The sequence below is a fragment of the Hippocampus zosterae genome, chromosome 1 (genome assembly GCF_025434085.1).
Source record: "Hippocampus zosterae strain Florida chromosome 1, ASM2543408v3, whole genome shotgun sequence".
In the NCBI taxonomy this organism is placed as follows: domain Eukaryota; kingdom Metazoa; phylum Chordata; class Actinopteri; order Syngnathiformes; family Syngnathidae; genus Hippocampus; species Hippocampus zosterae.
In genome coordinates, this window is record NC_067451.1 from 32473528 (window position 1) to 32488914 (window position 15387).

At 43.7% G+C, this 15387-nt stretch overlaps 2 protein-coding genes across 8 annotated transcripts in view; one reads left to right on the plus strand and one right to left on the minus strand.

Annotated features, from left to right (window-relative positions):
* The window catches only part of frmpd3 (FERM and PDZ domain containing 3), a 116418-nt gene that overhangs the window by 46699 nt on the left and 54332 nt on the right, over nt 1–15387 (minus strand). The window contains exon 3 of one of the 7 annotated variants that reach the window (XM_052058671.1): nt 3341–3433. The exons of 5 other annotated variants lie outside the window; for them this stretch is intronic. The gene's annotated coding sequence lies outside the window, so the exon portion shown is untranslated. One more of the 7 variants, XM_052058682.1, reaches the window with a different exon arrangement.
* The window catches only part of LOC127597287 (uncharacterized), a 339203-nt gene that overhangs the window by 15643 nt on the left and 308173 nt on the right, over nt 1–15387 (plus strand). The window lies entirely within an intron of this gene.

Sequence of the window (15387 nt, forward strand, 5' to 3'; positions counted from 1 at the left end):
ATTCAATGTTAGTTTTGAATTTCAGATGCACTTTAAATCTTTTCTGTTCGAGTTACTGTCACGATTCGGTTTAGGGACCAACAGGTGGCACTGTAGAGCTCCCCTGGCAGCTGCACACCTGTTGGTCATAGGTAATCAGGCCTATAAAAGGACTCCTGCCCGCACACTCGGTGTCGGGTCATTGTTGCTTTTGCTACTGTCATGTTTGTTTGAGTCATGCGTTGGTTGCTGTTTTTGTTTGCTACTTTGGACTTTGTTTGTTTAGGATTTAGTTTTCTGTGTTTTATCAATACCCATCTTCAAATACACCCTGCTCCTCTCTCCTGCCTGCTTTTTCTGGGTCCACCACCACCATGCAACGTGACAGAATGACCCGACCACCTGGACCCCGCAGGTACGATGGATTGGTCCCTATTCCACCATGTGCCTGGCGGAGCTCGTTTGCGGCCGACACCCTTCCCACTTTCAGGCAGCGCTGGTGATGCGGCTGTCCTGTTTTCGTCTCGTCAAGCCGCGTCTACGGTGGGCCGAGCCGCGTCCGCGTCTACGTTGAGCCGAGGCTCGTCACATGTTTGTTGGAGCGAAGTCACATTCACGTCGACGACAAGCCGTGCCACGTCCACGCCCACGTCAGGCCGAGCCCCTGTTCACGACCGGCTGTTCCTTGTCCCCCGCTACGTCGAGCTCCGTCCACGTCAGGCCACGCCCAGCCAAAAGGATTGCCCTCGCTTTTGTCCCTGTTCCCTGGCGAGGTGAAGGTCACCTCGCTTATCGTTCCTGCATTTCGGCGAGGCGAAGGTCGCCGTCGCGTTTTGTTCTTGTTCTCCGGCGAGGCAAGGGTTGCCGTCGCTTTTGGTTCCTGTTCCCTGGCGAGGCAAGCCTTTTGGACCACTTTAGGACGTCTGGGATCCGTCCCTTGAGGGAGGGATACTGTCACGATTCAGTTTAGGGACCAACAGGTGGCACTGTAGAACTCCCCTGGCAGCTGCACACCTGTTGGTCATAGGTAATCAGGCCTATAAAAGGACTCCTGCCCGCACACTCGGTGTCGGGTCATTGTTGCTTTTGCTACTGTCATGTTTGTTTGAGTCATGCTTTGGTTGCTGTTTTTGTTTGCTACTTTGGACTTTGTTTGTTTAGGATTTAGTTTTGTGTTTTATCAATACACATCTTCAAATACACCCTGCTCCTCTCTCCTGCCTGCTTTTTCTGGGTCCACCACCACCATGCAACGTGACAGTTACTAAAGCTATTCTTTGTTGTAAATTGGTCCATATTTCTTTTTTTATTCTCTTATACATTAATAAGGATACAGTGTTATGCAAAGGTGTACTTTTTTGTACAATTTTCCAGACAAATGATATTTATAGCTGTGGAGGGGCGGAGCGAGATGTTTTCCTCTTCGTTGGGGGGGGGGGGGCATGACAGAAAATAATCGAGAACCACTGGCCTAGACCCAAGTGTAGCATCGGCAGTGCATCCCCCTTCTTCTTAAGAAAATACCAGCAAACAAAAACATCACACATGTATGAATACAGTGCACTCCGCTTAATAGAACACCATTGGGCCGAAGCGCTTCTGTTCTAAGCGGGGTTTCTATTAACCGGAGACACTTTATTAGGTACACCTTCAGACACGTCGACGACCAAGTTATGCACGCAGAAAACCCCCTGCTGACGAGTTAGAAGAGATATTTTGACTGTGGACGTCCATATCTTTAATCAAACAACAAAACGACAACTTTAATCAACTTCAAACATCTCAAATCACGAGAAAAATTTTGTTACTTTTGTCTGGAAACAGGAGTCCGTAATTTTGCGGTTGACTTCCCTCTCAATGCGCTGGATAAGAGGGAAGTCCTGGAAACCGCGGGCGTACCTTCTGAGAATCCGGCAATGCATCGTATCGTCTGAGTATGTCCTTCTTATCCGCAGGTGATAGCCCTCGTCTCTTGAATGAAGTTGAAGCCATTGTGACGTGCGTGTGTCTGTGTGGAGTGACGCGTGCTACCTGTTACTGTATACGGCTAGAACTACCGTGTTTTCTCGCGATAGTGGTACAGTATCGCGATAGCTACACTTCGAAAACCACTAGTTTACAATGTTCATTGCTTACGGCCTGTTCTATTAAGCGGAGATCTGTTCTACTAAGCGGAGTATCTTTATAGGAAATTGCATTAGGCAAATCTGTTCCAAAGCCTTTTGCTCTATTAAGCGGATTACTCTATTAACCGGTGTTCTATTAAGCGGAGTGTACTGTATAATGTAGATCAGTGGAGGGACCGAACCCAACTAGTTCATATGCACATTCATCGAACCCTTCATGACTGAAAAATTGAAATTCAAGAAGTGTTCGTTCAGTTTTCAACTTGGCATGACAAATCATGCAGATAGGATGCTGTATCCCATCACGTTCCGTGATGCATGTGAATCCATGTGTTACATATTCGTCCGACCACTTTGTTTGTTTTTTTTTTTGCTTCACATAGCATGTATTAAAACATTCAAACCACACGGCATACTATTACGACAGCCACACGTTGACTACTGAACGAAATAAATATCCCGTAGTACTGATTGGACAAGCAATGTCATGTGATCATCTGCAGCCAGTGATGGCCAAGCTGGCATGTCGTAATTAATTCACATGTTGTGTGTCTTAACGTCCATGGCAGAGGCTCCGTCGAACCCCTGAGACCGATTCACCGAACCTCTGGGGTTCGATTGAACCCAGGTTAAGAACCACTGATGTAGATAGATGTTTTTCCCAGTTAATGGGTACCAGAAACCCCCCGTGAAAGGTGAAAACCGTGAGGTAGGATTTGCCCCACCTCGAAGAATTTTCGTGTATGTGTGTACCAGCATGTTTAAAATATGTGAACAGTATTTATTGAGACAAAGGCGGCCCGGTAGTACAGTGGTTAGCACGTCGGCTTCACAGTGCAGAGGTGCCGGGTTCGATTCCAGCTCCGGCCTCCCTGTGTGGAGTTTGCATGTTCTCCCCGGGCCTGCGTGGGTTTTCTCCGGTTGCCTCCCACATTCCAAAAACATGCGTAGCAGGCTGGTTGAACACTCTAAATTGTCCCTAGGTGTGAGTGTGAGTGCGAATGGTTGTTCGTTTCTGTATGCCCTGCGATTGGCTGGCAACCGATTCAGGGTATCCCCCGCCTACTGCCCGAAGACAGCTGGGATAGGCTCAAGCACCCCCAGCGACCCTAGTGAGGATCAAGCGGCTCGGAAGATGAATGAATGAATGAATGAATAATTGAGACAAAAATGACAACAGTACACATATTTACTTACATCTTGAATTTTAAAACCTTATTCAGTAATTAACATACATCAACATTCCCTTCTGAGAGAAGTTAAGAGGCTTGTGTTCGTGGCGTAGACTCGTACAAGCTTTAGTCACTCGAGATACGTCTGCTGACGGTCTGCCCGTGGTTTTTAAAACGGAGAAAAACATGGTGATAAGCAGTGCTACAATGTTCATCTTGTCTTCTTATTAGTCGAAATAGGTTTCAGGGTTTTTTTGGGGGGGTAAAGACGAAAAAAACCTCCTTCTTACCTGACAGCTTTGGCTGTCACTTCAGCCTTCATCTGAGCTGTCGCTGCTTCCCTGTGACGTGTTGAAGAAATAGCTGACCAAGTCGTGAAACCTTGAAAAACACCCCTGCTCCCCACCACCGCCGTTTTTGAAGCAATGTGTCCCTGTTGATGGTGCCATCTTCGTGGTGGGACGGGCGGCCTTACATGCTCCCACACAGGGACACATTGCTTCGGCGGAGGCAAGGGGTTGGAGTGTGGCTGAACAAAAACGTTCAGCAAAAGTTATTGCTTGAAGAAGATACGCTATGCGTGACGGTCACCAGCAAGACACGACAAGGGGAAATGCTGTGTGACGACGGGTTGATGCGCTGCCAATCAGCTCTCGGGATAAATTCATGCATTCTCTCATTGGTCAATGTCACACCGGGAACCAATCAAGCACCTTATTTGATTGGTCATGCAAAGTACAGGCGATGTTAAAGCCTCTGTGTCATGTCAGCTCTTTGCTCAACATGTTGGGGAAACCTTTTCTCTCGCACCTCAACATGAAACAAAGCGCCTTTCCGCAATACAGCTGCCGATATGGCAGTGTGTTTTGGGGGGGAAAAAACTTAATAAAACAAGTATTTCACTCTCACAAAAATTGGTTGACACAAAAATTAGGCCTCAAAACTACATAAGTTTAAAACTATATAATTTTTATTTTTATGTTTATATTTGGGACACCAGGAATTAATGTTGGTGATTGCCCGAGTAATTCATAGAATAATAAATACAATATTCAATTCTAAATATAACGTGTATATGTAATAATGTAGGATTGTTGGTCGGTTGGTACGTAGGTAGACAGGAGTAATAAAATTTGGACAACATGGTTTCAGGGTTTATTAGAAAACTCATTTTTGGGAATCCATATAGATGACAAACCACATTCTGTATGCAAGTGAAAATTAATGTAATGAACCAGAGCCTATCCCAGCTGATTTTGGGCAAGAGACTGTGTACCTTGGACTAGTCGCCTGTCAATGAGAGAGCATATGCAATAAACAACCATTCACACTCATATTCACACAATTGGAAAATATGGAGTCTTCAATTCACCTCACATGCATGTTTTGGAATGGCAAAAAGTATAGAAAATTGATGGAAAACACTTTATTGTATGAGGAGATTTGCCTTACATTAGAAGTTGTGTAATGGAAAACATTCAAACAAATATTTCCTGAGGTGTATGCGACTCTGTAGTACAAATATATTGTATGCTGAATTCTCTGTTTGTGTGTAGGAAATAATTATTTGCTTGGCTGCTCATCCAGCTTTAATCCATCCAGTGCTCACTGGGTGAAGGAGAGGGGCAAGCAACATACATCTTGCCGCCATGTACAGATCTAAAAGAGCTTGCCGGTGGCACTGAAGCAGATACACGATTCTTGCTTGGATTTGTTATTATTGTACGTCATGTGAAATGCGCTCGGTAGCATTGGCCAAGGCCTTTTATGCCTTGGGGAAAAAAACAAAACGATCCTTGGCGTCTTGCAATTGTTTTATTCGTCTGAAAGCATCAACATTGTTTGTGGTACAGTATTGATTGAGTTGGGATTTTTAAATAGTTCATTGCTCTTGGCTATGTTGAATTACATAACTAGTCCACTCCAGAAAGGTTTGGAAAACAGGTCATTCCTGTTTTTCTTTTCTTTCTGCATTTAACCTTAAGCCCTGCTTGTAAAGGAGTAAAACAGCACATCAGAGCCACTTATTCCACAATATTTCACACAGGATGTCTCTGGGATTGTGTGCACCTGTGGAGAGACGTGTATTCCTTTTCCAAGTGGTGGACCACTGGCTCCATTACCAGTTGTGACAAATCATTGCACTCTTGTCCCAGTTAATGGGACATAATCAGTAACGTGAGCAGCTCATCAGCAACCGCAGCATGACGGCCCCAGTATGTGGGCCTCGGAAAACATGATGATCAATGTGAATGCAGGGATAATCTCAAAGATTCTCTCAGTTGTGATACTGAACACTTTGTGCATTGATTTGAAGTGGTCTATGAGTGAAACTGTCTCAAAGTACACAAAATTGGTGTACCGTTACATCTGTGGGGAATGGTTGCAGCGGTGAAGACAGGAGTAGACAAATCCTTTTACTTTGCTCCCTCTCACAGGTTCGCCGACCTCAAAAATCGGGTCTAGCCTGCGTCTGTGCAAGGGTCACGCAATTTAGAGCCTTCTGTGCTTTAGCATAAGCACCTGTTTACTAGTGACATTATAACACTTGACAATCACGTATGTTACACATTTTCTTTGAAAGCACATTGTCGCACAGCTGTTATTGGGTGGTGCTAATGCAATATGGTTCCCCCTTACATTACGGAAAGTCTCATGATACTTGTGTCCTGTCTTTATTGCAAGACGAGTGTAGCCTATACTCCCAGATATGTCAGTTTGTGCTTGCGTGTTCGTTCAAGAATACAACTCCTGGAAAGAGTAGAGGTTCTTTATTTCAGCATTGCAGTCCTTCTCTAAGAAGGCAGGCAATTTGTGAAAACTCACTTGTCTCAACAACTGTGCATTCTCTCTATCTGCTCTGTGGGCAGGCATTGCTAGTCAAACAGGCAAATACGATTGGCTCTTATCATTACACCGAAGACAAATTCCTTGTGTGTTCTACATAAGTGGCCAATAAAGATGATTCTGACAAAATAAGCGTGGTGAAGGGTTCACCAGGCTCACCTTCACCAGAAGGCCCACACCACCTTCTGGTGAAGGCTGGTCTTGCCCAAATCACCAATATCTTATTGTACATCACACGAGTAGTTGTTGACATGAATGCATCCGGTCATTTTCTATACCACGTGTCTCTTTACGTTCACAGGTGAGTTGGAGCCTATCCCAGCTGATTTTTGGCACTTTGGTACCCCTGAACTGGTCAGCATCCAATTGCAGGGGACACATACCATTCAAACCTACAGGCAATTTAGACTCCTAACTGACCAAAGACTACTAATTTTTGAGTCTTTAGTGAGTGAGGCCACCACTGACCAATATGGGGCCCCGTGCAAAATTTCATTTGCGGGCTGCCCAGTGGCCATTTATTTATTTATTTTGGGGGGGGGAGGTTGTCACGCATGATGTGCGAAGCTCGCTCAATCCATGATGTCATAGTGCATCGCCTTTGCACCTAATGATAATGGCTTTGTGGTGCAGCTCAATGACGTAAAACTGAACAGACAGAACTTAACCTGTCAGCAGAAAAAACTGAAGCTCCTTGTAAAACAGCAGTAAAAAAACAAACAAAAAAATGGCGTTATCTTCAGGTTCTTCTCTCACATGTTGATTGTAAATCATCAGGTTATAATTACTGGTTCCAAATTCAGTGAATCATGACTCACAGTAGGCCGAAGACCTCCACCAAGGCCAAGCGATCCAAATTTGAATACTCATACAGTCGTGCCATCTTAAGATGCTAGATTTTCTTTTTCATTAGCATTCATGCATTATTCACAGGAAAATTATGCTGAAGGTAAAAAGTAAAAGATTGCCATACAAAACTGTAGAAAACACAAGATCAGCACCTTAAGCTACAGTGTAGCTGCACCAAAATTGCAATCAATTTCATGCGTTCTTTTTTGGCACATGCGCCTCCCTTTTACAAAGTTTTGTTGAAATCGTCAGTCGATTCTGATCGGCACATCAATTCATCAGTCGGCATGCCGTTGTTTTTTAGGCCAGCCCACGTGGGCCCAGTTCATCTCTCATCAGTGACAGACATTCGGTGTCAAGAATGCACCTACTACCGTCACAAAGAGCAGTCGGACGAGGCAGTCAGACGGCCAGCTGTGCGACAACTTTAGGGTGGTGCACTTACGTCGTAACAATTTTTTTTTTTTGCAATTATATTTTGATTACATTTTTCCCCCCAAGCGCTAGCCCCACAAAGCAGAAAGAGAGTAGCCGATTATGTGATTTGCAAAGTCAACAAATTGTATCAACCAGTACAATTGGGAGAGATACACAGTTGTCAGGAGTGGCACTGGAGACAGTGCGCATCTACTTTGTAAATACCACCACTCATAGATTCAATTATTAACTAAGAAAGTCATTTCACTCCTCTGGCCAAAATGAATCCCATCCATTGCGATCACACCCTGACAAGCCAGCAACATGGTTGGGAGGTTGTGGTTGGTTGTCTCTGCAGTTATGGTTTCATAACGAATCTTGCTCAACACATTCACGGTGCAGGTGGGAACAAACCTTAAGTAAAAAGGAGTGTTAGAATGAATTCATATTTTTGTGGTCTTGTGCTTTTTAGATGATGATTTAAATTTTAATAAGCCACTAATCAAGTATGCAAAGTGGTGTTGCGATAATCACTCTGATTTACTGTTAGATCGCAAATGCAAATCAGCGCATGAGGTACAAGATAAGCAATGGGAAAGAAAAAAGACTTTAGTATAAAGTAATATCAGAAAAACCTTGATGTAAAAATATGCTTTGGATGTAAATATGCACATTTGTTTGATGGAACCATGATGGTTGCTTCGTGTGGGGAACAGTGACTTCTCATTTGCAGAAAACGTAACAAACAGAAATGAATGAGTGCATACATATACACTGTACTGTACATGCATGCTCGTGTCAGCATGTGTGTGAGTGTATGCTCGTGAGCTAGTCAAAATGCCAGCATTGATTTCTTGCACGGATGTAATTTTCTTCCATTATTCAATACTCTGCTCCAATATGTATATATATTTTTTATTAACTGCATGTTTTGAAAAACACATTTACAATTACACAAATTCATCTGGAAGAAAATTTGATTTGAGAATTAAATTTTAGCCATGTGATTGGCTGGCAACCAGTTCAGGGTGCACCCCGCTGGCAGCAGCTGGGATAGGCTCCAGTACATCCGTGGACCCTCATCGGGAAAAGTAGATCAGAAAACGGCTGGACATGAAATTTTTAAAGAAAATCATTACTTTCCTACCACAGCAAGCAAACACCGTGGCTGAGAAGTCATTGTTTATCTTACCATCCACAGCCATGGTTTCATGAAATCAAATGCACACAATTTTGCCCAAAACATTGATAATACACCCTGGAATCCGAAAGAAAAAGCAATGTTTAGAATTGCGAAGAATAAAGTGAATTTGGTGTCTTTATGACTTTTAGATATGCTTGAATGAATGGACCTTCAATCGCAGTATGCAAAATGATGTATTGCTGTGCATTTCATTTCATGAAAGCCTGACTGTGGATGGTATGATAAAGCATGAATTCTCACTTACAAATGCTTATGGCCACTTCTCAGTGAAATGCTTTGACACCGTGCCCCCTGAAATATTTCTGGCTTTATGCCCCTGCAGGAGAGCCTTTTTCTGTGTAATTAATCGCTTCAAAGTCTGCCATTAACACACTGTCCACTTCAAACCCTGATTTTGTGTCATTTTTGACAGTGAAAGGAAGTCCAGATGCAATTTGTACGTTGTAGGCCTGTATGCACACACACCTTGCTCTAGATAGCAAGGTTCGGGAAACCTTTTTGACTAAGATTATAAATATATCTATATATTTAAAACAAACTATTTTAATAGTGAATTCAACAAAATGTCAGTGTAATAACCCTCTCAATGTATTCTTTAAAATAATGTTATAATACTCACCATTAGCGCGAAGGTTTTCCATTCCTCACGATGGCGAAGCAAAGCTAGCGGAATTATAGTCGCCTTGCCCGGTCCGTACGCGGAGTTGCTGCTGGCTAGCTTGCACTGTGCTCAGTAGCTTGCACGCTTCCTTTCTGGGGTCTCCCGCAGGTTATTTTGATGCCAACGTAGCATGGTGCATGTCAAAGTGCCGCTTTACATTCAAACGTTTCATCTGTGGTATTATGTCATTGCAAATTAGACACACCGCAAAAGGCGGCCACAAAGGCGAATCCTTCAGTCCATTAGTCTTGAAGTCTATCATACCGGTCATCTTTTTTTCTTTTCGCCATCTTATTCGTTTAGGATTAGCTTTGAGCTAATGACCAAGCAGGCTGATTCAAAAGGGGGCGGTTACCTGTTTCCACAGTAACGGCCAGTATCATCCGATTAAAATTGCTCCTGCCTCCAACTGCAGCCCTGAATAGGACACGAGCAGTGAAAAATCAATGAATGGATTAAAAAAGTGAGAATATTTTGTTTTATCTGCGAGCCAGACGCAATCATCAAAAGAGCCACACCCGGCTCACGAGCCATCGGTTCCCGACCCCTGATTTAGAGAGCAAACATCAGAGGGAAAGGTGAGGAAGGAGCAGCTTTTCCAATTTTCTCACTTCAAGAAAGTTCTCTGTGTTTTCACAGTCAATCGCCTGACACCGTGACCTTCACTCTCAAAGACTGATTAAGATGGCAACAGAGTGCTGCATAAGAGCTCCCAAAAGATATACTTGACCAGCCCGTGCCAGAACCAAGAGAAGGGCCTGGAACGCTAGTTAGGCGCCCAGTGGTGACATTTACAATTTAAAGATGAGTGCCGCATGTACTTAATTAAGAAATAGCAGGGGACGTCAGCTACTCTACCCGTCACCGCTTCCAAGGAAAGCTTATTTCATGCTCCAAAAAGCATTTGTGTCTCACAGAAAGACGCACCCTCGCAGGCAGGCAGATATGCGTGTTTGTCTGCGCCACAAAAACAAAGAGTGTCGGACAAAGATGAACAGAATAATTAATCCCATACAAAAAGTCCTCCAACCTGCAGAGGTGTAGCTGAGCTGTACACCGTGTTGCTTTGCGTGCGCATAAGTAAGGCGCAGAGCAGGGCTGAAATTAAAGACGCCATTGAGACACAGCGCTGTTAACATGATAAAACCTCCACCTTCTTTTTCCACGATAGAAACAACAGCAGAATTATTAATTGACACACTTCTCAGGTCAGGTGTCGCCATGGCAACCTGTAGAGGCTTTTGTGAGGTTTATGTGGACAATGCAGCAGCTGCGGCCCGGAGTGGCTCAAAGATGAGCACAGGCTATGGGAAAGAGGTTTCGCTGTACAACATCTGCAAGTAGCTCGACAAAACGGCTCTTAGTTTGCGCTTTGTTTTCAAACAATGTTAACGTCAGCATTTGTCACCGTGATTTCAGATTACAAGAGAGCTTGTTTTTCTTGCTCCAAAATTCGGCCCTGGAAACATGGTGTGCGTGACCGCTCTTGGTTATAAAGAATATGTTGCACTTGTCAGGCAAAAGTGAATTAAAAGTAGGCGAGTCCATGTCTCTTTCAGAAACGCATTAAAATGTAAACCGAAGGCTTTTTACTTTCTGTACAAGGACAAAAGCAAAACCTGCAGGTCGTACATGGGGCCAACGACGGCTGAGAATTTCACCCGTCCTATTTTTCTTGTTCTACTTTCTACAATAAACGACTGTTTTAACAAATAAAACAAAAAGAAATGTTTTCTTTTCTGAGGGTAAAATTGCAATTTCCCTTTCGTGTTCCACGTCACGAAGACTTCAAAGGACAGCTTACCTACGATGCTAGAAATAGCTCGGTACATGATTTGGGCAAGACTTAAGTTGGTATATTCACTGCAGCATATCGACCATACGATGATGATGTTCCACGTAACTGAACGGCACATCTAAATAATGCTCGGAGTTTCTGAACGATCGGAGTGCTTGATCAGTGCGTATGACCGAATGCCCCCCCGAAAAGTGAATGGGAAATTTGGGGGCAAGTCTGAGCTCCACTCTGAAGTAAATTTACCATAGAAAATGCGGCTTATACTCCAGAGTGATTTATTTGGGTTTTTTCTTCTTTCATGATGCATTATTTGACTGCTGCGACTTATAATGCGGAGTGACGACTCATTTTGACCCAACAATGGAGGTTTGGTTCCCAGTCTGTCCCTTCAGAAATGGCTACTTCGACTATGGCCAGGGTTGCTCTGTAAAGTATAATGACATCCACTAGATTTATCCATCTCACTCACATGTGATGATGGATTGCTTCAGATTGTTTGATTTTATTTATTTATTTGTTTATTTTTAAGGAAATTGGTGGGGGGAGGGGGGGGCTTTTTGGAAGTATTTGGTAGTACCGCAACCATTTTTTTTAGATCAGGTCAGAGGTAGTTACTGGTGCCTATAGTTTTATACACATTATGAAACAGTAGATACATCTTGGACCATGAACATGACGTGTGCATGTTTTACATGTTGCTTCACAGGAACAACACACTTACCACACACCTGACATTTATTTCATTTATAATAATAACTCTCCTGCTGGCTGCCTTAAATTACCCTAATTTCCCCTTGTGTCCTTCATAGTTTGTTGCATTAGACCACTTGATTATCACAGGTGGCCCAGTGGTCCAGTAGTTAGCGAGTCAACCTCACAGTGCAGAGGTACCGGGTTCAATTCCAGCTCCGGCCTCTCTGTGCTGTGTGGCGTTTGCATGTTCTCCCCGGGCCTGCGTGGTTTTTCTCTGGGTACTCCGGTTTCCTCCCACCTTCCAAAAATATGCATGACAGGCTGATTGAACACTCTAAATTGTCCCTAGGTGTGAGTGTGAGTGCGAATGGATGTTCGTTTCTGTGCGCCCTGCAATTGGCTGGCAACCAGTTCGGGGTGTCCAGCACCCCCCCCCCCCCCCACGACCCTTGTGACAATAAAGCGGATCGAAAAATGAATGGATGGACAGGTTATGTGACAGATGCCACATTTGAGACATAAAGAACATTGAACGGGCTGCCTGTTATTGTGAGCCCTCTGCACGTACTGTTTCTTATTGATAATCAATCATGGAGTTCTTGTGAGGATGGCAGAGCATTAACTGAGTTTTCTAGTTTCCAAAATGGCAAAATGAAAGCTTTTTCAAATCAAATTATATACTGTAGAGTTCATCAGTAGCAGCTATGAAAGGGGAAATGTGGCACTCGCCTCCCATTCAGCAGCCACGTTTCACAACTCAGTCATTTTTTTTTTCAAATCCAACAAGTCTTCTTTTTCTGGGAGCAAAATGGATGTCAAGATGAAATTCACAGAATTGCTAATTACTTGATTACCGACCCTACGCTGCAATTAATCGCAGTGCTACGTCACCCAGTGTGACAGCCGCACTCATTGGGAGACAGTGTGGTGACTGCAGACGAGGACCGCTTTGATGAGACTGGAAATGATCACACCAACTGATGCGTATTTGTTAGACTCATCACACCCGAAATTCAGATTGCGGACCATGAATTGATCTCAGTTCAGAATGCAGAGGCTTGCTTTTGATTGCACACGAAAGGGCTAGCAAACTGTTGACCACCTTGTTGGATACTACTAACAGAAGCTGGGCTGTGTTCGCGTTGAGCGAGGGATGAACTTGAAAAAGAAAAGCAGCCCCAGTGTGCCTGAGCCTGTCAGCTCAAGGAACGGAGATAAGAAACTCCACAGTGTGCGATGACTGCCGCAAGCTAATCGTCATCACGATCATCATATGACTGAGCAGAACAGTTTTATCCACAGAGGGAGAGGCATTTGATTGAAGATAGCAAGGCTAAATGCAGAGTGCAGGAGATGTGCAGAAGTGTCACCATACAGATCAAATGAGTCCTCCAAAGGCTTCAGATGAAAATGCTCATGTTCAAATTGGTGAATGCTCCCCTTGGAAAAAGAATAAAAATAAATAAAATATATCAAGCCTGACTTTTGTTGTACCTGTCTGCCTAACAGCCACTTTCAAACAGGCCGTCAGCAGCTCATCTCAGTGAGGAAGACAGCAGGGCTGGCTGGTTGGTCTGCCCTGAAGGTACAGAACTATTATCCAAGTTTACATGAATTCATGATGATGAATCACTGTTGATCAGGGATCCTTTTGAAGTACATATGCGCATTTCGCTTTGACTCATAGTTGAACATCTTCACATTTTTTTTTCATTCATCAACGCTAAGGTGATGATAGTTGATTGGTACATCCATCAAATTTAGAGATTGGCTACTGATGTGGCACATCAAGAAAAAAAAGAATCAAAGAAAAAAAACTTGTATGGTTTAATTAATTCATTATTTTGTGCAGACACCCCTCCCAGAAAAATCTTCAAAAATGCTGATAAACATTCAATATACTTTTCCCACCAAAATACAAGAGGTAAATGGGGGGGGGGGGGGGAAATAACAGAAAAACGGGGAAAAAAATATTGTATTAAAATTTTTTGGAGGAAAAAATAAAGGAAGAAAAAGAACCAGCAGATACTGTGTGTGAATCCGCACGTGCCGCATATGCAGTGCTGTTGGCAGTTTAGCACCTGATGTTGAAGGTCTGAATAAATCAGGCCCTAAGCATTCGTTGTTTGTCAAGAGTTTACGAAAACATGCCTGTCCTCAGGTACTGAGAGGTTGGGAGCCAAAATTATTCAGCACTAACTAACAAATTCAAGCCACAGTGGCATTCGGGTAAGGAAACAAAGTCATCTATGCCTGGCAGGGACGGCCCCCACATGCTTGGATGCCTCTTTATATTCTTCCAATAGTTTAAGTTCCTTTTCCCTTTACTGCAGGTTTAGGTTCGAGTCCAGATCCTCCGTGCCCATTTGCATTCAGCCACTGTTTGTTCAAATCTCTGCACGGCATCACACGTTCATCGCACGGGGGCACAAAATTCTACCGGTATTGGCATTGCAGTAGAAATGCAAACTTTCCAGTAATACCCTTCAGTCTTCCCGAAACATCACTTTCACGGCACTTATCCAGTCAATGTGCCGTTTTTACTGCTTTCTGATGATGAGCCACATATATATGATAAAGTACTGTACATGGCTGTGCCTCAGCATTGTGGAGGGAGTTCTAACAAGCATAACAAGCCCCTCTCTGAGAGCCAAAAAAAGTGCGCCCATCAGTTGATTATAATCCCGACACGCTGCAGGGATAAACAGCATGTTTGTTAACGCAGTCTTTCATATGCTAATTAAGATTTTGTTTTTTGCCAAACACAGTGTTTAGTATGCTACGCCGTGTTCGGACAACAAGGGATTCATTTCTACGCCTTGTCTTCAACTTAAATTTAAGATATTTTATGGAAATAGAAAAATAAAACTGTCTCCATTATTATAACCAAACTGCGTTATCAATCTCATGCAGGCGGTGCATGTGTACAACCACAACGGCTGATGACTGCGGCACAACGTGATTGCCGTATTGACTGCAATCATTCACTGTTATGGCCGCGGCCACTGGCCGATGGACTCCACCAACACAGAACCCCAAAGGTCTGCATCAGCTTTGCGCTCACTCACTGCCTGCCTGGCACAGGATCAATGAAGAATTGCAGATATGAGCAAAAGATACACAAACACACACGTACATTCCTATCGCCAAAATGGTGCTGTGTTGTCAATATCATGACAACAGTGAGAGTTCATAACCTCGCGGGCTATGAGTTACCTAATGGTCATTGGAAGAATGAGAGACAGCGAAAAGTGGGAGAGTCGTGGCAATAATTACGAGTGACTCATTTAGCATGAGAAAGCTGTGAAAGCTTATACATCCATGCCAAACCGAACTCATGTATGTGAGGCCCGTGCCTCATATTTGATGATCCTCAAAACGTTAAATGTGCTTTAGTCACATGACATGGCAACCGTTTTTTTTCTCGCATGATTCACAGCCATCCATCCATCCATTTTCTAACCTGCTGTCTTTTGACAGTAGGCGGGGGACACCCTGAACCGGTTGCCAGCCAATCGCAGGGTACACACAGACCATTCACACTCACAATCACACCAAAGGACAATTTAAAGAGTTCCATTAACTTGCCATGCATTTTTTTTGGGGGGGGGAATGTAAAAGGAACCCGCAGTACCCGGAGA